Source organism: Molothrus aeneus, chromosome 6, assembly GCF_037042795.1.
Source record: "Molothrus aeneus isolate 106 chromosome 6, BPBGC_Maene_1.0, whole genome shotgun sequence".
NCBI lineage: Eukaryota > Metazoa > Chordata > Aves > Passeriformes > Icteridae > Molothrus > Molothrus aeneus.
Window position 1 is genome coordinate 58,057,125 of NC_089651.1, and position 23,871 is coordinate 58,080,995.

General features: G+C 49.7%; 1 protein-coding gene across 2 annotated transcripts in view; it reads right to left on the bottom strand.

Moving 5' to 3' along the window:
* Positions 1 to 23,871, bottom strand: part of DAAM1 (dishevelled associated activator of morphogenesis 1) — a 94,811-nt gene that overhangs the window by 70,179 nt on the left and 761 nt on the right. For both annotated transcript variants that reach the window (XM_066551975.1, XM_066551974.1), the window contains exon 2: positions 4,750 to 4,848. The gene's annotated coding sequence lies outside the window, so the exon portion shown is untranslated. The remainder of the gene's footprint in view (positions 1 to 4,749; positions 4,849 to 23,871) is intronic.

Sequence of the window (23,871 nt, forward strand, 5' to 3'; positions counted from 1 at the left end):
ATTCGGCAAATGATTTGAATAAACTGAGGAAAGCTCGTGCACACATACTGACAGCATTATTTGGTAGATTTTTGCCTCTGCTCCTGAGACAATTTATGACAAAACAACTCCCAGCAAAGACATTCACTTTCCAGACCAATGAGCGTATTCAACTACCCTTGGGGACAAGGTAACCTCTCAAGATCCCTTCCAGCACAATTTTAGTACCATTTTACACCACAAACTATTTTCACACTGGCATTTGCTCTGATTTATCCCTGGAAATAAGTTTGTCTAGAAGAAAAACTGATGGAAAGAAAAAAACAGAAACCCTAGAGCACTTTTCTCGCTCAAGGACAAAGCAAAGTAAAACAACCAAGCACTGAGCTAAGGCATCCTCGATCCAAATGTTTTCCAAAACATTTCCAAATGTTTCTCAAAGCTTCCAGATGAAGCTTTCATAACTAGGCTGCAACCCCTCCAAAGCCTGGGGCATTGAGCATGGCATCATGGTGTGTGTGCTGCAGCAGAGACACCAAGGAAATAAATGGCTGGTGGTGACTTTGCCAATGACACACCTGCCAAAACACACCCGAGAGCCCTGCACACAGAGCTTCAAAGAAAAGCTGCCTCTGCTCCCTCCACAGGGCATATTCCAATGTGATAGAGGAGCTGTGTGGGCTTTCAGGAGGAGTCAGTCCCTGTGCACTGAGCAGTGGTGAGGGCACAGCTCAAGTGTTGTGTCCAGTTCTGGGCCACTCACAACAAGAAGGACATGAGGTGTCCAGAGAAGGGAAAGGAGCTGGAGAGGGGTCTGGAGAACAAGTTTGATGAGGACCAGCTGGGGGGGCTCAGCCTGGAGAAAAGGAGACTCAGTGGGGACCTTCTCACTCTGTAACTCCCTGGCAGGAGGGTGCAGCCAGGTGGGGCTCAGGCTCTGCTCCCAGGGAACAGGGACAGGACGAGGGGAAATGGCCTCAAGCTATGTCAGGAGAGCTTCAGGCTGGACATCAGGAAGAATTTCTTCACTGAAAGGGTTGTTAAGCATTGGGACAGAGTGCCCAGGGCAGTGGTGGAGTCACCATCCCTGGAGGTGTTCAAGAAACAACAGCATGTGGCACTCGGTGCTGTGGTTTGGTTGACAAGGTGGTGTTTGATCAAAGACTGGATTCAATGATCTTGGAGGACTTTTCCAACTTTAATGGTTCTATGAATACATGTGGCCAGATGTCCTCACCTTCTTGGCAGGCTTTTGAGGTTATTCCAAGCAAATCAGGAATATCCTTCCCTATTCTTCTCTTTTGGAATTACAAAAAAATATAAATAATAAAAGAATTCAGTAAAATAATAATAAAAAAAAAGTTGAGAACCTACTTTTGGAATGGTAAAGAGAGAAAATCATACATTTTCTACACTCAAGCTAAAAATGCTGAAGTTCTGTCCACACACCATCAAAGGTGGATGTTTATGGTTATTACACAGAGAAAACTCAGACAGCTGTGGGAGATGCTGGTCTGAGCAGCTGACCACAGGCACAGCAGCCAAAGGATGAGCACTGAGGTGTCAGCAGGGCTCAGCTGCAGGAACTGACCCCTCTGGGGAGGGGGCACTGGCACACAGCTGGTCCCCATCCTCATCCCACTGCTGACATCCCAAACTTCCATCACAGCAAAGCAGGGTCTGAGCCCTTCAAAGCCCAAAGCTCATCCCCACCTCTTCCAACATGCTCCTGGACACAATCAAAGCCCCTCCTACCAACTGTACATGGGCTTTGGATTAGACCTTTTGTAGAGTAGGGGAAAAAAAAAAAAGAGCCTTTCTGGAGGATGATAAAGTCTAGACACTACAATATCTTTTCCAGCTGATGCAGCAAACCCAAGAAGCCCTGCCTTGATCTCGGACTGTCACGATCAAAGCCATCATCCCATTCAGAGCCCTTCTGAAACTTTAGCTTCCAAATGTGCAAGTTATTTTTAAAATCTAAACCAGGCCAAGCCTCTTGTTTGGAGTTTTATGAGGAAAACGGGGTGTGCTCCTCCCAAACCTTCCCCCACCACGTCTGGAAGTGGCTGGTGGGCACATGGTGGAGCAGCAGAGCAGGGAGGGAGCCCCATGTCTGGGGACACCTCAGTGGCACCTGGTGGCCACGATCCCTTTGCATGGGGGGACACAGCTGAACCCCCCAAGGGGGCTCTGGTGTGGGGAATATTCCCCATCCTTGACTGAGACAGAGTTTTTTGGAGACCAAACATTGTTTGCGTCCCCATCCTCAGGATTTGTTCCTGCCTTTGGCACACTCCCATCACTGAGTGTGTTACTCTAGAGACAAAGAAAAATAAATATCTTGAGATACTTTCATTTTCTACAGAAATTAAATAAAACTAAGCACTATGAATTTCCTTTACCAGGCAGCAGGATGATCGAGTGCACAAATAACATCCAGCTCTGCACCAAGGTACAACCAGGGAAATAAGGTACTCAAAATCATTCTCCAGGCTCTTGGAGCAGTTTTTCAGCTGGCTGAAAGGAAAGAATAAATACACAGGCCTGCAAAAGAACAGGAAAGCCAAAGGGGCATCAACTTCTGCCTTAAGTGGGATGCTCAAGGAAGGATGGTGGAAGACCAGTGAGCTCATCCCAGACCAGCTGGTGCTGTGTGATGAGCACAGAGCTCCTGGCATGCTGTGGCCTCTGTGGGAGAGGGAACCTGTGGTCAGTCCCAATTACCAAAGCTCAGAGTGTTCAGACTGGACAAAAACAAAGGATGGATGGTCTGGAATGATGAGGAGCTTGGAGAGAACTTTGAAAAGCTTTCTGAAAGCAGGTGAGCACCAAGCTTCCCCTCCCACAGTCTAAGGTAGACTTATGGGGATATTCTTCAGAGATGGGGACAGGAGGTGGCTCACGCTGCAGGAAGAAGAGAGCAACACAGAGCATTCACATGATCCAAAGCTATTTAAAAGCCAAATGAGGCTCCCCAGTGAGCACTTAATTTAGCTAAGCAACTTCCAAAGCACCAGGCAAACGAGCCACATCATCTCCTCTTCCTCCCAGCATCCTCTCCACCACTCTGTCACCTCCCTTCCTCTCCATACTTCCACCAGCTCTGCTCCTCCTCCTCACCTCTCCCTGTGCCCAAACCCAGCAGATCTGTGAAAGGCCCAGTGAAACAGGCAGGAACACAGGGGTAGGATGGGGATTAGAGAGCTGCCACCGCTCCAGCAGCCCTCCCTGTGCCTGGAGGGACCGTGCCAGGCAGGAGCACTGGCTGTGCTGCACATCACACATTCCCAGTGCTTCAGGAGGTGTTGTCTGAACTGCCACCAGCTTTCCAGCTGGGCAAACATCAAGGAACAAATCAGGCTGACAGGCTTTCTTAGGAGCATTTCCATCAAGTAGGACTTTTCCCACTCCACACACACCGGAGCAGACAGAGCAAAGGGCACCAGCAACGCGCTGCTGGCTGTGACAGCCTCCACATCGCTCCCAGAGGGGACAGGGGATTTGCCAGGGGATTTGTCCCTCCAAATTGTTACTCTGGAGCTGGGACAGGATGTGGGATCATGTCCAGCTTCAGCTCTGCCACAGCAGAGTCCAACACCTGCCCCATCACTCGTCTCTACTCTTCCCAACAAACGCAGAGGGAAGATGGATTTCAACCTCAACCTTCACACAAGCAATTTTCCCTGAAGCCACCAAAGCCCTGCAGATCCCTTTGGTCCCACCTTGTCCCCTCCAGGCCCCTTCCCTTTCATGAGCTTCTCCCAGGAGGAACAAAGCTGCACACCTGCATCTCTAAGAAAGGCTAACACAAAGCTACCAACCTCAAAAAAATTATGCTCCCTCTCACACAGGAAAGCAGAGATACTGATGGCAAAGGCTGCTTCTGGATTTAAAAGTATCTAAATCCATCAGGGAAGCAGCATGCACCCCAAACCCTCACTCCCAGGGTTTGCACAGGGGACATGATAAATGAGGCAGCAAAGGCAGCTGACAAGCCAGCACCTCAGAATCCAACCCAGCTCAGGAAGAAAGAGAAAGCAAACAGAAGAAAGCAAACAGAAGAAAGCAAATTGTCCAGCCCCATACTGCCATCAGAACAGGGCCACTCATCTGCTCTTGGTGACAAACACAAGGGAAAACATCCCACAATTCACTCAGGTTCCAGGCACAAACCAGGGCTGGTTCAGCACCTCACAGCTCTCCCTGTGAGGCTTCCCAGCCATCCCACCCTCCCCTGCAGTGACTTCCTGAGCCCTTCTCATCTGCTGTGCTAGAGATGGGAAATGTATGCATTGACAGACCCCCTCCCCAAACCAAACAAGGCAAACAGGCTGAAAAACAGCTAATTCCCAATCCTGCCAAACTTACAGTGGTAACTTATGTCCAGACAGAGCTGTGATTTTTATAAGGGATACCACTGGGTTAAGGAGTCAAAGCCATGACTGTACGAGTGAAAGCAAAAGCCTTTCATTCCTGTAAGGTCTATTTTTTCCCCCCTGCTCCTGAAATGACAGGGAGCAAGACAGCTCTTGCCAGTTTAGCGGGGTGAAGGCTTGGCTGGGAGCAGCCTCATTAAACTGGCTGGGTGTTCAGTGCCAGCCCAAACACTCAGTCCTCTGATCCCCACATGACGGGCTAGGAACCACAGGCAGCTCACAATTAAACCCGTGACAATCAGGAAAAATCCGTACAACCCCCCCAAGCTGAATCCACCAACACCATCCCCACCCTCCCTGCTTTCATTTATTTATTTATTTGTTTACTTACATAAGCCTCATGGCAGATAACTTGGAGGAAATCGGATGCTTTAATGATTAAGCCACACTTAGGCAGCCCTCTGGGAGATAAATACACCCTTTGGTAACCCTGCAACAGAAACAGAAGGTACAAACAGACAGTAACTAATTATTCTGATTAAATCTTGGAAGACCTGAAATACTCGACTGCAGCAGAACAAAGCCAGCGTGCGCTCCTCGTAAAAAAAAAAAAAAAAAATAAATAAAATAAGTCACACCCTTTTTTTGAAAGAATTCACCCAAATAAACCTCAAGTGCTTGTGTGCTGTGTTTGTTTGTGTGTTTTGTTTCTTAAGGTCTAGGCAGCTGATAGGAAATCTCTGCCATACCCTGGAGGGATCCCGACGCCTTCAGCTAAAATTAGACTTCAAGGGAAGGGGGAAGGCGGCGTCTCCAACCCACCACGCACTCCAGGAGAGGAGTGTGGGGGATTTTCCTCCTTTCCCATCGAAACCAAACACAGAGGGCTTTTGGGATGAAAAGAAGTTCAGGAAAATAAACAAATAAGGTGCACTCTGAAGGAGAAAGGTGGGGACAGCGGGTCTACCCCACTACTAGGTGTAGGCAGGTGGGGAGGCAGCTGAGTCACCAGGAATGGGCAGGATGCAATGGGATGCTCAATGCAGCACTGAGAGGAGCTTGCAAAGCCCAGCAGCAGCCCATCCACCAGTATGGATATGGAGAGAGGCACCTGCTTTATTGGTGCCCAAGACAGCTGTGCCAGGAGCCTGTTACAGCCAATGCTGCAGACCAGGACGAGGGGATGTGCTCAGCAAACATTCCCGTGCTCTCCTTGCCTTGGAGGAAAACCAGAACTCCCCTCCACCCCTCCCCAGCACACTAAATGCCAGTGGAGCTCAGGGGAATATTTAATCTCAAACCTCAGCAATCAATCAGTTCACCCTCATGCATGAGAAAGAGTCACAGCGGTAAGCACCAAATCCCATTTCCATCCAGGATGGTTTAATTATGTACAAAACACTTCCCTTTTAACATAAATCCTGAAGAGATCCAGGCAGCCCCCAGGTCGTGGGTGGGGAAGGACATGGTGATGGAGAAGGGGTGGAAGAAAGGGAGGAGAAGCCATTGTGGCAATTATTTAAAATGACAACTTTCTATGGCTGCTCCACTTGGCACAGCCATTGTTTGACCTTGCGTTTGCTGTCCCAGCAAACACAAGGTCATGTTCATGTTTCAAGCCCAACATGAAGCCCCTACAGCTTCCAGAAGCTGCATCTGCTTCTTTCCAACACACCAGCAAGCATGTGGGAAAGAGGGCATGGAAAATGCAAGATGGGCACACGTGGAATGGACTGCCCAGGCTGTGACACAAACAACAGCAACACAGCCTCTCCACTGGTGCTGCCAGACTTATCCCAAAGCCTGCTCAATTCAAAAGGAGCCTTCCTAGATGGGTCTGAGCAGGTTTGGGATCACTCCCTGCCAACACCTGTTATTTCCAAGTGCAAGAATGGCTGGACCAGCAGGACCATCACACAGCTGCCAGTGCAACAGGCAGGCAGCTGTGAAACACATTCCTCCTTTGCCCAACCAGACCAGTCCTGAGGGGCACAGCTCACAAATGGCCATGTCGACATGTATACATATTGGTTTTAAATATAAACACATGCACAGACTTTTCTAATGTATAGGAACAAAAGAGGGGACACCCTGCTGAAACCCCATGTGCAGCTCCAGTGCTCTCACAGTGCTGGAGGAAATGAGAAGCAGAGACCAGGCACACACCCGCTTGCCACGGCGTGTTTTGGCTCTGGGAACGTTTCTGGATTCTCCAGCTTGAGCTCTGACCTCCAAAAGATGTAAAATGGTTTCAGAGCTGCTCTGGAGGAGAAGTGGAGGGGTCCTTGGGGGCTCAGCCAGGCAGGTGGAGCAGGATGAGAGGTGGGGTGGGATCCAGGTGCTCACAGGGACAGCTGAGCCAGTCTGTGCCCCCACCAGTTCAGAAGCTTTCAAAACGCCCATTGTGCACAGGAAGAGGTCAGGAACAACCCCAAACCCCAGTGCACAGCACAAAGCAAGGTCCCCTCATCCATCCATGACCACAGTGCTCAGACAAAGCAAGGAAACAAGCTCAGGACTCGGGGGAGTTGGAGGTACCTTTGACTTCTCTCTGTGTAGCAGAGCTGTGTTTCTGAACCCTCTTTTTCCAGGCAGATCCAGTGGCAGGCTTTGTAAACACATGTGCATTGCTTCCAAGGGGCTCATAAAAGCAGCTTTTGGAAAGGGGAGGTGGTGCAGAGCAGAGGGAATTTTTCAATTCCTCTTGAGAGGAAACATCACTCAGAGATGTGGCAGGCAAACCTACCTGTAACCCAGATTTCTGCACTGAGGTCTCTTCAAAGGCCAATGATCCCCAGCCCTCCCTGTTTTTTTGGCTTCAATTTCCCCAAGATCTGAAACATCAGGAAATGCTTGGCACAATGGACTAAGCCCTCAAATTCCACACAGAGGGAAACTCTGAACTGAACTCTTCAGCCCACAACAGGAGGTGCACAGTAATTAACAGGGATCAGGCACCCTCAGATGCTGGCAGCATGTTCCCAGAGGATCCAGCTGTACCCTCATCCTCTCCCAAAGAGCAGAATTTGGCAGTGCAATTCAGGACAGAGATACTCTGTGCAGTATCTAGAGCAAATTAAACCTCCCAGGCACAGCAGCAAGCATGGATTTATTGATTCATGGAAAATGTCCTTATAAATCACTTCATTCAGATCAACGGGACGAGACAAAACGAGGACTCTCCTCAGCAGTGAGAGGCTGCACTGCAGTCCTTTCAGTCACACATTCCAGCAGAAATCACTTTTTCAGAGCAGACATTTCTTACATTTCAGACATTCTTACATTTTTTGGGGGACTGGCAGAGTGCAACACAGGGGCCAGTGCAGATCTGTGTCACATCTCACCTGGTCCCCACCTCTCTGCCCCACAGCAGGCAGAGCCAAAAGATTATTTTTGCAAGAAAAAAAACCTGCTTGACATCATTTTCACAGCTGCAGAAACTCCACCCACACCTGCTGGCTGGCTTACACAGGGCTGTGGCCACCAGGTGGGACAGGACACAGATGCTGCTGCTCCCAACAGCTTCCCAAACACTGCCCCAGCCACTGCTCTGGGGTCTGCTCACCGTGGGACAGGACTGTCACCCTGCTGAGATGTGGCACAGATCCGTGAGGATCTCTCCTGCATTATCCTCCTCCATCCCTGTGAAGCTGTCTTGTCGCAAACATCTTTTATGAAAAATCCTTTCCTTAGGATTTTTTCCTCCTGAGAAGCTGAGAGGCCTCAGGAACAAAATGTAACCAATGGTTATCTGCTGCTGTGGAATGCAACAGGTGCATCTGGGATTGGTCTCATGTGGTTGTTTCTAATTAATGGCCAATCACAGCCCAGCTGGCTTGGACACAGTGCCTGTGCCACAAACCTTTGTTATCATTCTTGCTGATTCTATTCTTAGCCAGCCTTCTGATGAAACTTTTTCTTCTATTCCTTTAGTATAGTTTTAATGTAATATATATTATAAAATAATAAATCAAGCCTTCTGAAACATGGAGTCAACATTCTCATCTCTTCCCTCATCTGAAAACCTCTGTGAACACCATCACACTGTCTCCTCCCTTGGTGAGATGTGGCACAGATCCATTAGGGTCTCTCCTGCATTGTCCTCCTCCAACCCTGTGAAGCTACATTAGGAGTGTTTGCTCTGAAAGTGATTTCTCCTAGAGGATGGGGCTCCCAAACACTGCAGCTTGCTCATCTTATCTGCTTTTTTTGCTACTGATGGCTTAATGTGCTTTCACCAAGCTCAAACTCCCTTCAGGGCTACCTGTGGTCTGCATTCAGGATGCTGAGCCAAGGCTAAGGCCACTTTCTGCAAATGTTTGTTCCAGTAGCTAAATGCAGCTCAAATAGAAATAAATATCCAGAGGTCCCCGTGCCTTGTTCAGGATTGCATGCACCTGGCTTTGGCTTCCAGGCATGGGCTGAAGAACTGCTGGATGCCATTTTATGGATTCTTGATGAAAAGGCAAGAGGAGCATTCCCATTTCCCAGCACAAAACATTTCCCCAGCTTTCATGCATGTGCAGGGCTGCTGCTGGAGCACTTCCCTCCACACTCATCAGCCAAAGCAGAGTCAGGCACTGCCCTTCCAGCAAGGGTTCAGCAGCAGCCCTGCTCCCAGACTGCCTCTTTTGCTAATCACAGCTCAAAAAAGCAGCAGCTGACGGAACCAGAGCACACAGCCTCAAGCTGCACCAAGGGAAATACAGGCTGGATATTAGGAAAAAGTTTTTTACAGAAAGAGTGATAAAGTTCTGGAATTGTGTGCCCAGGGAGGTGGTGGAGTCCCCATCCCTGGGTGTGTTTAACAAAGCCTGGATGTGGCACTGGGTGCCAGGGTTGAGTTGAGCTGTTGGGGCTGGGTTGGACTCCATGATCTTGAAGGTCTCTTCCAACCTTGTCATCCTGTGAATTCTGTGAAAATGTTATTCCACAGCTCCAAATCACTGCCTGTGCTCCCTGTCCTCTTCATATTACCTCCCAGCTTTGAAAATCAGCACCACTCAGAGCACCAGCTGAGTCACTGGAGGCTGCTGGATGCCTCCAGGATGGCACCCACCTTCCAGGAATGCCTCTGCCTCCTGTGAACTCCCCCGCTGGAAACATTAAAACTGCAATTATCTCAGCAGATTAATAACAGCACAGCATCTCTGGCAGCAGTCTGAGGCAGGATGAGCTGAAGTTAGCAGGGCACAGGGGCACACACAGCTGTGTTTGTGATCCCTGCTGATCTCAGGCACCTCCAACCTGCCAGGCTGCCTCACCCCTTCCCCCAAACCCACCCATGTCCCTCGGCACTGATCAGTATTTGGATAAATAAACGTGTCTCATCACATCTACTCACTGAACCCACTGCTGAGGGGGTGCCATTCCCATGTGCACTGGCTTTGGGAGAGCCATTAACATTTCATTCTGCAATTTCAGGTGTGATGCAGTCCCTTGGCTCCTCCCAGCCCCAGGGCACAGCTCCTGCCTCCCCAGCATCCTCCTGGCTTATGGAAAGGGCAGGGAGGTGAGATCTCACTTTTCTGAGCTGAAAACTGCCCCACCATGGAGCGCTCTCTGCTCCAGAGACACCAGGACAGGAAGGACAAACTGCCTGTCCCACCATGGAGTGCTGCCCTGCTCCAGAGACACCAGGAAGGGAAGGACAAACTGCCTTGCCCCTGGACAGCAATTCTCTGCTTGCCTGAGCTAACAGACTCAGGCACTGTCACAGAAGACAAGGAGCTGATCTTTCAATGTGAAGCTGATTTCCCCTAATTTATCTAAAATCTGGGGCAGGCACCAATCTCTTCTCTGTGATAGAACCTGAGGGAAGAGGATGAAGTTGTGTCAGGGGAGGTTCAGGCTGAATGTTAAGGAAAGGTTCTTTCCCCAGAGGGTGGTTGGGCTCTGAACAGGCTGCCCAGGGCAGTGATTACAGCACCAAGCCTGACAGAGTTCAAGGAACATTTGGACAACACTCTCAGGCACATGATGTGATTCTTGGGATGTCCTGTGCAGGGCCAGAGTTGGACTCAGTGATCCTTAAGGGTCCCTCCCAGCTCAGGACATTCTATGCTTCCATGATAATTTACCTTCCCTCTCCATCTGTAAGCCAAATCAGGGATAAAGCAGGTCAGTGGCTCATTATTTTAGGAATCATGATGAGACTATATATATTTTTTTTAATTAAAAGGAAATTCATTCACTTAAACACTTCAATCAGCTTAATTATCCCAATCCAGGAGTTTGCTGGTGCATTTTTTTGTTTTGTTGCTTTTTAAATAACAGAAGTAATCATCCCAGGGAGGGCAAACATCCATTTCCCATGGAAGTCATCCAGGCTTTTCCTGGCATCCTGGGAGGGAGGAGCAGCAGAGTGTGAAGGGCTGGCACAGAGGTGGATAAGAGGGTTAAATCCAGCTGCTCAGAGATAAGCTGGTTACACACCAGGGCAGCAAACAGGGGAATAGAGGTTTGCCAGCCTCCAGCAAATGCCTGCACAAGGCCCTTGCATGGCTGACACTGGGTATTTAACTCAGAAATTGCCAAGAGCAGAGACCCTGAAGCCACTTTTCACTCAAGCTCTCCTGCTGATGAACTGCCTTCCTGGCTTCTCTGAAGCCACCAACAGTGAGGGCTGAAAAAATCAAGTGACTCCTGGCTTTGAGGCCAGCATGGCCTCGTGCAGCAGCAGCACATTCTACCTGTTGTTGTGACTTTCTGGTCTTTCAAGGACGCTTTTGAGGCCACACACAGAAGAGTCTGAGATGCTGTCACACAGGACAAACCCCAGGAGATAAAGCAACCAAAGACCCACCCAGCAGCTCTGGCAGAGCACCTCAAAGGCAGAATGGGGTGCAAACAGGCATCCCCCACCACACAGCTTTTGTGTGTTGTGTGCCTGATCCTAGGAACACACATTCCCAGGTGGCACCTTTGGACTGACACATTAAATTTCACCACTGGCCTTTGATTTCCTTTTTGCCTTCCAAGACTGAAACTTCTCCCAACTGCTGCTCAAGCTGACCAACAGCTTTTTATTTTCCTTTGCATCCAGAAATACAGAACTGCTGCTTCTGGGAATTATGCAAAGATGGTGGGACCAAAGATGCAAAGGAGAGGGACCTTTTCTCTGTCCTGAAGCCACCAGTCATGCCCAGGTAGGTGCAGCTCAGCCACCAAACTTCAAAACCTGTCAGACAGCGGAAAGCTTATGGCTATGCTGGAATTCCTTGTGCTTCCAAAACCTGCATCACACGAAACTCTGGAGCTGGAACCCTCCACAGAGATGCCCATCAAGCATCCCACACTTTGGCCCTGGTCCAGATACAGATAAGTAGGACAGAGTTTCAGCCATGGGATGCCCAATCCTGCTCTTCCCCCGGCTCCATCCAGAGGCAGCCACCTGCATCCCGTGTTAGTGTGACTTCCATAATCAAAAAGGGAGTTAGCCTCCATAACCACAACCCAAAGGTATATTTAGCTCAACTGGAAGACAAAGGAGATCATGTCCACCACAGATTAAATTAGCTGAGCCTGCTTACGCCAGGAGCGCCCGTCTGCCATCCACAGCAGCTCCCATGGATTTATTCCCAGCTCCACACTTCAGAGGTCCCCCATGGAGGAACAGACCTGCTCCACAAAAGCTCTGGAAAGCAAAAAGGTGGAAGAATGGGTCCAACAGGTTTCCAAAGCCTTGGGCAGGACAGAGTCTCTCCCAAGGATTTGTGTCATCTGTCTAGACCCTGGAGCAATGGCATGGGATGAGTGCAGGAACCCACATGGGCTGCACCTCCTTCAGCCCACAGTGAGGAAGAGGATGACAGGGAACCCCGGGGTACCCTCTGAAACCACCCCAGAGCCCAGCTCCAGTGTGTCCCCTGCAGCCCAGCACAGCACAGGAGGGTGAGGACATTTCCCTCATGATCTGCAGGCCCTTTCCTTCAGACCTGCCTCCCAGGAAAAGATTCATTTCTCCTGCCTCATTTCCATGGATATAATTTCATCCCCCACCTCCTGCGCTGCACTCTCACGCAACTCAAAGACGCAGCCAAAGCCGTGGTTATTTTTACATTTTCCTCCCAGGAGATGGTATCTCCACAGGGCAGGGCTGCCATGCCTCATCAGATCACTGCACCAAACTGCCTCAGCCCCACGACAGCAGGATGAAGTCGGGGGGACACTCTGCCACCAGGTATTTTTCTGTCTCACTGGCATCAAAACTCAGCAGCTTTTTAGTCAAGAGCATCCCAAAAAAGCAAAACAGCACCAGTCCTGGAGGTTGTTCCTGTTCCTCTCTCCATAACTCCCACCCAAGCACTGAAACCATCTTCCAGCCATCCCAGTTTTAGATTTTCCTGAGGCTTTTGCAGTTGTCATGGAACCCTGGAAGGCACTTGCTTCATCCACACCCAGATCTTTGTGGATTCAGGATTCCCAAATTTCCCCAGCACAGAAAGTGACTGGGTTTGGCCATGCCATGATGTCAAAGTCCACAACAAAACCTCCTTCATGTGGCAGAGCATTCCATGTCTTTAGACCCACATCTCTTATTGGGCACTTTTACACTGGGAAAAGAAAAAAAGCAGCACTTCCATGAATAACTCAAGAGCTTTTGGAATTTAGGGAGTGGGGAGATGGAGAGCAAAATTCTAGGCATGCAGGGGAAAGCTGGTTTGTGCTTTTTGTGCTTTCCTGTCCCTAGGAGAGTTCCAAGGTGGTCTGCAGCATGTTACAGCACATCTGCAGCACCTACACCCTGCAAGTTCACCCAGTGTTTTTCTTTCCCCTTTTCTCTGAGATCACTCTTGCCATCATTTGTCCCCTGACAGCGAGGCCAGGCTTGCAGGGAAGGGAGGCATCACCTGTGCATGGCTTATCTGTAGGTACTTTACAAATAAAAGTGACCATAATGAACATTCACACCTGGAAGAAATCCCAGTGCCCTTCCCCCTCCTACACCTCCCGAAGCAGAGCACAGATCCAGCTGCCCTGCAACCTTATCTTGATGCAGAAACAGTCTGGGACAGAGATAGAAGGGCTCCCTGAAGGCACAGCTTATTAAAGGCATCTTTCCTTAATCAGCTCTCTTCAAAAACACCGCACTGAAGCGCCGTTCCCGGACTGGTTTTCATCACAGCAGCACCAAACACCCCCAGCCTGGCAAGGCCATGTGTCCCCCTGGAAAGCCAAAGGGTTTTTCCAGGCTAAAAAGCAACTTAAGACCAGACAGATACACCCAAGCCAAGGCACTTTGGGGGACCTGCAGCTGGAAGTCACAAGGAGCTCCCAAATACACCCCAGGGATGTCACAGCAATGGGGGCCAGCACAGCAATGAAGTCCACGGGATGCTCCCTTTTTATCCAGCAGCTTTTCCCACCAACCCCACTCCTGCTACCACAGGGGATTGCACACTTGCAGTCAAACCCTGCTAATCCCAGGTTTCAAGAACCAGAGCTACAAAACAACCACACAAAGAGGCAGCAGCTCGCACGCATCCCGGGAACCTCCCTGCAGCCAACGCCTCTGTGTTTATCCAACACTCCATCTCCACTCGTTCAGCTGTTTCCATCCCACCCTGCTATTAATGGATGCAGAAGGAGGTTGGGAGAGGCGTTGGACAAAAATCTCATTTAGAGATCAAGACAAGCTTAATTGGTTTCTAGCCAGACCTGCACAAAGATGGGTTACTCCACAAATACAGTTGCTAATCTGCCCATTATACTCCCTAAGCTCCCACCCACAAAGAAAAAGAAAATAAAGCAAAGATGCACAAAGAAATGCAGGATTTTGAGCGTGTTACTTCCAGCTAGGAACACATCACGAGTGGTTGAATTCTACAAGAACAAGCCCTTTGCTTTTCTTTGAAGGAAAAGGATAACCAAGCAGTAAACAAACAACAAAAAGACCTAACATAGATTTAATCTGCATTTTTCACAGGCAATCCCCAGCTATTCTTGAAGAGCATTTCCAGCAGCTATTGTTTCTGTGGGCAGGGGAAAAGCTTACACGGCCAAGGAGACGTCATGTCACAAGTGACAGAGTAGAAAGGATGGGGAACCTCGTGATTAAAAAGCACAGGACTGAAACCCTGGAGAGCTGAATTCACTTCCGAACTTGGCTGTAAAAAAAAAATAAAATTAAATTCGCGAATTTCCTGTGTGATCACATCCTAGATGATTTATTCAAAACCTGGTGTTGAAAAGCCAAGGAAGGGGGAAGGAAGCAGGAGGAGGAAGGGGAAGACACAGTCCTGTGGGCTTTTAATAAGCTTGGGGTTAGGGCAGCACTGGCAAGCTGAATACAGAACATCCATCTGTATTGGGCACTGCATGACCTGGAGCTGCTGCTGGGAAAGCACTGAGCATCCCACAAGCTCAGGTGAGAGCCTGCCCTGCTGCTCTGCCCATGGGCTCACATCCCACAGGCTTCTGTAACGCTGCACTCCCAACACAAACACAGCCACGTGCAAAATGGAAAGGCTGGGGATGGTTTCCCCTCCTGGAAAATTCAGAGAATTTAGAATTTAGAACCAAGAACATAAAGCTGTTCCCTGAACACAGCGTGTTATAAATCAGACACAGCCCAGCCCCAGCAGCACAGGTAGAGAGAGACAGGTGATGAAAGGGTCCTTTGGTTACATCCTTCTCCCCTCGTGCAGCAGCCCAGGACTCCCAGCTCCAGCAGAGAAGGGCTGTTTATTTTCCTGAAAGGCAGCCAGGTCTGCTAGGTGGGAAGCCTTGCACCCATGGGAGAGCTGAGCTACGGTGGCAGCACAGAGCCAAAAACAAGGCCAGCACCACAAAGGATGGGGGTCCTGTGCTTGGGACCTTTACAGAAACATCCCCTGAGCTCCAGAGCAACTCTGCAGGGCAAGTTCAGAATAGTGCAGAGAGACAGAGAGGGGTTTTTCCAAGACCTTCAGCCACAATGGGTGAACACAAATCCAAGGCTTGGTGCAAACAGCAGCCCAGTCTCTGACATTGGATAAGAGCTTCCAGGCACACAGATATGGGGTTGGTGCTGTCCCAAAATGCTGCTGTGGGAAACTCAGGGTGAACAGATTCAAACTTTTCCTTTCAGCAGCAAGACAAGCTGTAATTAGCAGCACTGAGTCCGACCCAGAGGCTGGATAAGGACATTCTCGTGACATATCTGACAAGGCGACTGTTGGATATGTTTTCCTTGGCTTTTTTCCTCCCTGGAAAAATGAGCACCCATTTTTCACAGGTCTTTTTTCCCCCTACTCTGTGTTGCCTGCAGTCAGTTTCCCAGAGTAAGGGCATACATTTCAGAGCACACTGTCACAGCCCATTACCACAGCTGGAGCTCGGGTCTTGCCTTCCCCAAGGGATGGGTCCTTCCTTAATTATCCCACACCTCACAGCATACTGGGGATGCCAGACCCCAAAGACACAGTCTGTTTGACTTTTCAAAATGAAAAACACAGTCCAAACCACAAGGCAAAGGTAAAATAAAAACTTGAACATGAGGCAACTGAGCTACAGCTGCGAGACACATCCTCACCACTGTCTCACACGTCTGTCACCTAGCTCAGCCTCATCCCCAGAGCAAAACCAACAAAGCCTCCTGTGATGCAACTACAAGCAACCCTTTGGAAATCAATTCAGAGAATTTTGAGGCTAAAGTCCCTCTTTACTGTCTTTTTCTCACGATGAAAGCTGTCACGCTATAGAATGGCTTCAAAAGCATGGATGTAAGGTAAGTCCTAGTGTGCCAGCTAAAGGAATGGCACAATTTCATGACTAGGTAACCCAAATCACAGCCTGTCACACATCACTGCAGTTTGAACACAGCTATGACCACCACTGCATCAATTAAGAACTGACAAATTTTGCTGAACCTGCTAAGTGGAAGAGCAGCATTTAATACATAAGTAAATGGGGAAAAAAATGAGCACAAAGGCTCAATTCCAGCCCCAGCCCCAAAAGCAGAACTGACTGCAGGGATTACAATATTTAGCATGCTCCAAAAATTTTCCTCAACATCTTTCTGCTCCATGTGATGGACAGGGATTTCTCATGCCTCCAGAGCCACCAGCTACTTCACATGCAATTCACCAGCAGCACTCTCCATGGAAAAATAGATGGAGCTCATAAATGGATCCAGGTGGTCCCCAAAAAGGTTCCAGTCTCTTTGCAGGGTGTCTCCAAAATGCTGGGATGAGGAGATGAGGTCTGAAAACCAATCTCCCAGACCAGAGAGAGCTTTGGTAAGCAAATGGCTTGCGTAAAGTTTCTGTCAGAACACCCATTTGAAGCGCTGGCACTGTAAACAAGGTTGCTCCAGAGGCACCTGGGATTAGCACTGTTCAAACAGTCCTTGGCATGACTTACCAGAGAGCCCAGGAACAGATTTGCAAGTTCAGCTTTTCTCCTGCCTGACACTCGCCCAGCACCTTGGAACAACCAGAGCTCCAACAGCCTTAACCCTGCTGTCTCCTACATGGAGTTAGAGACAGGGATGGGCATGGCAGGAGGCCTGTGCTTGCTCACAGGACTTAGTGGAAGAAGAAAACCCAAGGAGGCAGCACCGTGGGGCTGCTTTCTTCCTGTGTTGCAGGATGAGATCCAACACCAAGCTGGGCTCACGAGTGTCCCCCTGCAGAAGCACAGAGGCTGAAAGCAATGCATGGGATATGCAGGGGGAATGGTGCCAAGCCAGACAGGGCAGCTGAAAAACACCAGGCACCCAAAGGCTTACCCTGGTATCAAGGCACAGAGCAGCCTCTCTTCCCTGCACAGAGCACACAAGCCAGGACACTCCTCGTGCCTCGGGGGCACAGGGAAGGAAACCTCAGCCCATGGAGCGCCCTTGGCATGCGATCCCTGTGGAAGCCAGGCACGACAAGGGCACCCACCTTCCCTGACACATCTCCCCCACCCTCAGCCCTGGCAAGAAGGTGCTGTGGTTTCCAGGAGCAGCAGCATGAAACAACAGGAACATGAAGGATGCCTGCAGTCACGGCAGGGAAGGCTCTGCACAAACAGATTTACAGCGGCTTCCATCCACACAAGCATCCTTGAAGGAAACAGCTGCACCGGACCACAGCTGACACAGACTCTCCAGGATGGGACATGAGTTCACAGCTCCTCTAAGCACCATTCATGAAGTTGATGCTGAGGCCAAGCAAAGAACAAGCACTCAAAAAAACAAACAAAAAAAAATACAACCAACCAACCAAAAAAAAAAAAAAAACCAGCAAAAAAATGACAACCCAAAAAAATAAAATCACCTAAATCACCTCATGGCTAGGTAAAAGTCAGAAGTCAGATGGATGTGCAGCTCCAGAAAGCCACCTCAGAAAGGTCTGGAAAAAAGAAAAATACTCAGGAGCAGCAGCAGGGCAGACCCACCAAGGACTGAACTCCATGTCACATAACACATCACAGACAGAAAACATCTTCCTGTGCTGCCTCCATGGCCATGCCACAGCAAACAATTAATCTTGCTCGTTTGGGGTGGGGGAAATGGTCTCTGGACTGTTCCTCCATCCTCCTCCTCCTCCCTACTGGTGCTGGGAGGAAAGCCTGCCAACAGAATTTGCCTGTAACAGGCACCCAGCTGCTAGAAAATCACCTCAGCAGCATAAAACATCTTTCCACACCCCCCTGTAACACAATGCACTCTCCTTCTCACACCTCAGACCTGAGTGGCTGCAGGTCCCACCCCTGAATGATGCCCCTCTACATCCCCCATTTACATACTCCAGGGTTTTTTTTTTAAATTTTAATGAAATAAACTAAATTTATTTTTAAATAAAATAAATGTATTTTAAAATAATTTTTTAAAAATTAAATTTAATTTCTTAATTAAAAGTTTTAAAATCTCCTCCCAGCCCAAGTGGTGCAAAGCTGGCTCCCAGGCGCAGAGCACAGCCCCAGCTGCCCTGCCCTGCAGCCTCAGTGTATGGACAGTTGTGTTCCTGCCCAAAAACAGTGTGAGGACTTCCCTGCTTGGTGACAGTCTGCCCTCAGATGCTCGACCCTACAACCTCTGAGGATGCTCTGCTCACTAGAAGGGGAGACAAGCTGATCCTCACTCCTGCAAAGCATCAGAGGAGCCCACACCCTGCAGAGCCTTCCCCAAAAGCTGCCAAGCTCTGTAGCTCAGTTTTGCATCTTGGTACAGAGCCCAGCTGCTGGTGTTTCACACACCACCCCCCAGAGCCTGCCTCTGAATGGCACAATTCTGAATTGCTTCCTCCTGCCATGCTGCCCCAAGGCAGGATCTGCCAGCAGCCCTGCCCATCGCCAGGGGAACGGGATGAAAGCCCCACGAGAAAGAGGAGCAGCAGGGAGCAGGAACACCAGGAGAGATCCCACTGTGCTCTCCCAGGGATGAGCACAGGTCAGGTGGATTAACTGGGTCCTTCCCCTCTCTTTATCTCACCATCTCTGGCTGCTGCCAAGTTGTTTTGAGCTTTGGCATGGCTGCTTTCCACGCAGGGCCTGCACAAAAGCGACGAGGAGCCTCAGTGCAGAATTCCTGGCAGCAATCCAAACCCAGAGGTCGGTAATTGGGTCACTGGGTTCAGCTTCCGAAAACCATTCCTTCAGGAGGTGTGGTAAACACAGGCACAGTCACAGACAGAGCTGGACACTCCTGCAGCTCCTCCACCACACCCTCCACACCTTATTTCATTATCCTCTCATAAAGCACTCGGTGGCACAGGGACAGGGCAGCCTGGACAGGGAGAGCCCAGACTTCAGGAGGGAGCCATGATTCAGGTAAGCAGCACGTAGCTGAAAGCACATCATCGCTATGCAGTGCTCAGCCCCAGGAATGCAGAAGGGAAACATGAAGCCACTTGTCTGGCACGGCAAATAATCCTTCAATCATCCAGCAGCCAGGCCCTGCCCGGAGCTCTGGCTTGGGAAAGAGAGGAGAGGATGTCTCCAGCCATCAGCTCTCACCAACCGCGCCACCAGGCGCTGCTGCGCCTCCTCCCAGCCTGCAAGTGAGCTCCAAACAGAAAATAACAATCCAAGCAAGTGGCAGGTACTGGAGAAAGAGAAGAGCTTTGAAGAGCAACCTTAGAAGAGCTTTGAAGAGCAACGTTGCTTTGAAAAGCAACATTAGCACCTATCAGCACTGGCATGGTGAGCAGCTAGCTGGTGTTGCTGATTCCCCGACTTCTGGGACTCGGGCTGGGCCCTCCCAGGGGCTCCCCTGTTGGGGAAGACCCTCCTGGAGTGTCAGGCAAAAGAGACCCACTGGATTTTTTCAGTCTTCAGGTTCTTGATTATTATTATCTTATCTAGAGTTTTGCACGCCGTCCACACCAGGCTCAGCATGCTGGAAAAGCACCGCAAAAATGGCCAACAATCTCTTGTTAAAAGGTATTTTAAAGCTAAACTATCCAATTAGGAACCTTGATTATTCCCCTTTATCCTTGATTTTTTCCCCTTTTAACCCAATAACTGATCCCCAAGAGCCTGCAATGCAGACTTTTCCACCCAATTACAAAGTGCCACCCAAACCCATGAAGAAGAAGGAAGAAGAAGAATGAAGAAGAAACCCAGGATGACACCCTGTGCCCTCCATCTTGCTTCCATCCACAACATACTAATAATGCCAAACCCTAAATTTCCTACCTAAGTGATACACCTACACTACTCTCTACAATCTACTTTAGTGAATTCAACTCTATTCTGCAGTTTGGGAAACTTTATCCATGAATGAGGCTCCAAGTCAGTGTTTCCCTGGGGGTCAGGGCACCCCAGAGCAGACAGGGAAATATTCCCAGTGCCCTGGGTTTCCACAGGCTGGTGGGTAAGAACACACCTGTCCAACACCGCCCTTCCAATGGGCCACGGCAATGTTTTGCCTCTCAAGGCAACTCAGCCATGAGGAGAAGAACAGGGAGAAACCTTCTGAGTCATGGTCACACTGAGTCACCAGTGAGTCTCTCTAGGCTGGGCCATCCCATCCAGTTTGGCTGACTCAGGAAGGGACCACGAGCAGCCTCGTCTCCCAGGTGTTCCAGGCAGCACAAACATTCACCATGTCACACATTTACAATAAACTGCCCCCAAAAGGCTGGGGGTGAACACAGGAGGGAGCATGAACAGGATGGGGTAATCAGAGACTCATGTGAGGGCACAGAGGTTGCTCCAGACCTGGGAACAGCATGGGACAGATGCCCTTGGGAATGACCCCACCCAACCCCACCATGACGAAAACACAGGCCAGATGTTCAGACAACTTCAGGCATTAATTTGGTTAATTTGCTATAATTCAGGTGGCTGGTGTTCAGGCCACACCAATCACGAAACAAAGTGCTGTCAGCTCAGATCCTGAAACTCTTCAGTCAACTAACCACGTCCTTACAGTGTGCCAGGGCTGTTTCTCTCATTTCCATCTCCTTTGGTTTTCTTCTCAGTGGCCGCAAAGATCTGAAAGCTTTATGACTCACTGAGCTGAGATTTTCTGTGCTACCCCAGAACTCCTGGTTCCTCAGTGACTGCCAGAATGTTATGACATGCCACAAGGACAGAAGATACCAAGCACAAATGGTCTCCTGAGAGGGCAGGAGACCATTTGCACTTGGTATCTTCAGCACAGCTTTTCTCCCAATTAAGGAAGAAAGAAAAGAAGAATCAAAGGCAAACAGCAAATTACAACATGTATCTGGCAAGGGGCTGTGGAGCCTCTAATTTTTGCGTTAAATAGAAAGTTAGAAATCATAGAATCACAGAATGGTTTGGGTTGGAATGGACCCTAAAGACCATCTGGTTCCAACCCCCTTCCCCTAGTTTAGGTTGCTCAAAGAATATGTCATGAAGGATGAGGGAACTAATGCAATACTCAGAAGAGCTTCAGCTGGAATATTTAATGACTTTCCAACCCTTAACTAGCTGTTTCTCTCATCCCCTAGTATGCTAAATACACAGAGCGAGTAAATCTATGTGACTTAGCATCTAAATTAACCAACACACAAGTCAGAATCAGACATTCAGTATTTCTGCCCCAATTTATGGCCCTTTGCTCAGATCAGCTCCTTTTTTTTCCAGCATAGCACTGACATCTGTTGTGTTGCATGAGTGAAAAGTACATATATGATTAAGAGAGGGGGAAAAAAGAGAGAGGGGGGAAAAAATCAATGTGGACATGACTTGAATTTTACAGCATTTGGCTGCCACGACTTGCAAATAAACAGCTGTCCCAGCAGGTCCATGCAAGCTTAACAGCACAGCAGTAAAACACAAGGTTTTTCTTCCCCTTTAAAAGGGTTTTGCTTATATAAAAAAGTATATTTTTATAAGAAAATAAATTGCAGGTTGAAGAATCATAGTTAGGTCACACTCAATTCCAGCAGAACAAGCACATCCTGCTTCACATGGCCTCACCAGTCACTCCACAGCAGTGGCAGCTTTCTGAAGCCGAGTTAAGATATTTAATTACCAGCATCAAGTCAGAAACCAAAGCGTCCAACAAAATCCTCATTTGTGAGCGAAGGCTGCAGAAATGTCGCTGAGCAGGCTTTGGCAATCTCCAAAGCTGACAGCTGGATGCCCTGGCTTATCGACTGCTAGAGCACAGGCGGAAAAAAGCTCTGAATACTTGCAGTGCCGAGCAAGCCTTCAAGGCAGCCCTGCCAGCCTCTTAAAAAGGCTCACAGAAATAGGCTGGCTTCATTTATTAATACTTCAGAGATAAAAGTGGCCGTGTGGGAGCAGCTCGGTGGGTGTCTGTGCAGGAGGAGGATGGGCAGACCACTCACTCTGGGTGGGGCATCTGTCAGGGTCCCCACGCAGCCCGTTCAGGTGATAAATGCACCAACGTGCAACCTGGGCTGCTCCAAGTGCATCATCAGCTTTTAGGGATGGACCTAGTAGGCATCCCCAGCACCCCAGGGATCCCCAGTTTCCAGGGATGGAAACTTCAAAGCAGGAAGATGGAGTGAGAGGAGCCACGCTGCTGGCTGGCTGACAGACAGAATTTTTGGGAAGCCCAGCTGCCCAACAGCTCCATGTCCCCACTGCCTTGGGCTCCTCAGCTGTGACATGATAGCGCGGGAAAAAGTGGAGGAAGGAACCAAAACAAAGCAGAGAAGCAAAGGGAGATAAACACGATCCAGTCAGACCAGCTGTCCCCAGGTCCTGCCTGTCCTCACCGGAGGAGCCAGCCCGCCGTGGCTGTCCTTCCCTGCTCCCTCCTGCACCCCTGCCACAAACAAAGGGTCAGATAAGGAGCCAGCTCAGGTCAAGACCGGTTTGACTCCGTTTCAAGCCCAGGGGAGCGGATTCAGCGCTGATTTTACACCTCACCCATCCTGTTTGCCTCCCCGGGGCAGAGGCCAGCGCACCGAGCAGGGTGCACGCCTGGCTGGCTGGACCCAAAAATCCCAGGGCCGTGTCAGGGCACCAGGGGCAGAGCCACACACCAGCTGAGCGCTGGCCAGAGCCAGGAAGTGTCACTGCTTCCTCCTGTCCTGGTGTCACACAGCGTTGGGCGTTCAGAGATCACGGACTTTGGCTTTTGCTTCCTGCTCCTGTCAGAGCAGAGGCAGGTCCCGGCATATGGCCATCAGGAGAGCAGGGTGAGTCACTCATTAATCGAGGAACAGCAAGGTGGATGTCTGACCCGCAGGGTTTGGGGGGAAATGCACGCCAAAACAAACTCCAGAGCTCGTGGAAAAAGGTCCAGATGCTGCAGGACACCTCTGCTCCTAATGGGACTCCAAGAGGGGCAGGCAGGGAATGCCAATAGCTTTGGAATACATTGGTTTTGGCAAGGGAGGATAGGATAACGAGGTTGCACCACGGTTCACCACTGAGGCATTAATACACAGCAGCACTTGATTTTGTACTCAGTATCAGAATCAACCTCTAGAGAGGGGAAAAAAAGGAAACTGCTGGCTTCTCCCTCTCCGTGCTGCTGGGAGAAGCTGTCTGGCTGTACAATGCCGGGCATCTGCAGTGCTCAGGCCTGGTCAAAACCACCAGGGCAGCCCATGGCACGGGCTGCCCTCTCATCAGTACCTGGAGCAGGGGACTTGGCTGCACCCCGTGATCTTCCACCTGCCTCAGATTTCCACAGGGAGCTCCCCATCCCCAGTTTGGCAGCACAGCCCGGTCAATTCACGTGGCTTTTGTCAGGAGGCACATTATCGTCACATTATCATCTGTCTTTGCCTTAAATTAACCTTGATCACTTAAAGATGCAGACTGTTTCACACCAGCACCAATGCAAGAGGCAGCATGGAGTGAAAGCCATGAGCATTGGAGACCCCAGGGACCAAACCCCACTGTTCACACTGAAGACTTCAAGACAAGCAAAGACCAGGATCTGACCACAGCCACAGCACACCAATGGCAGAGGGTGCCAACCCTCAAGGCTCCACACAGCAAGGGCATTTCCCTCTTCCAGGTGGACCCCTGACCGGAATCCTCCCTCCCAGAATTTCTGGGTGCAGCCAGTGACAGACCCGAGCTCCCCACCTGGTGCCTGAGCCACACACCTGCTTGTAGCAAAGCCACAGCCCAACATCGGCACATG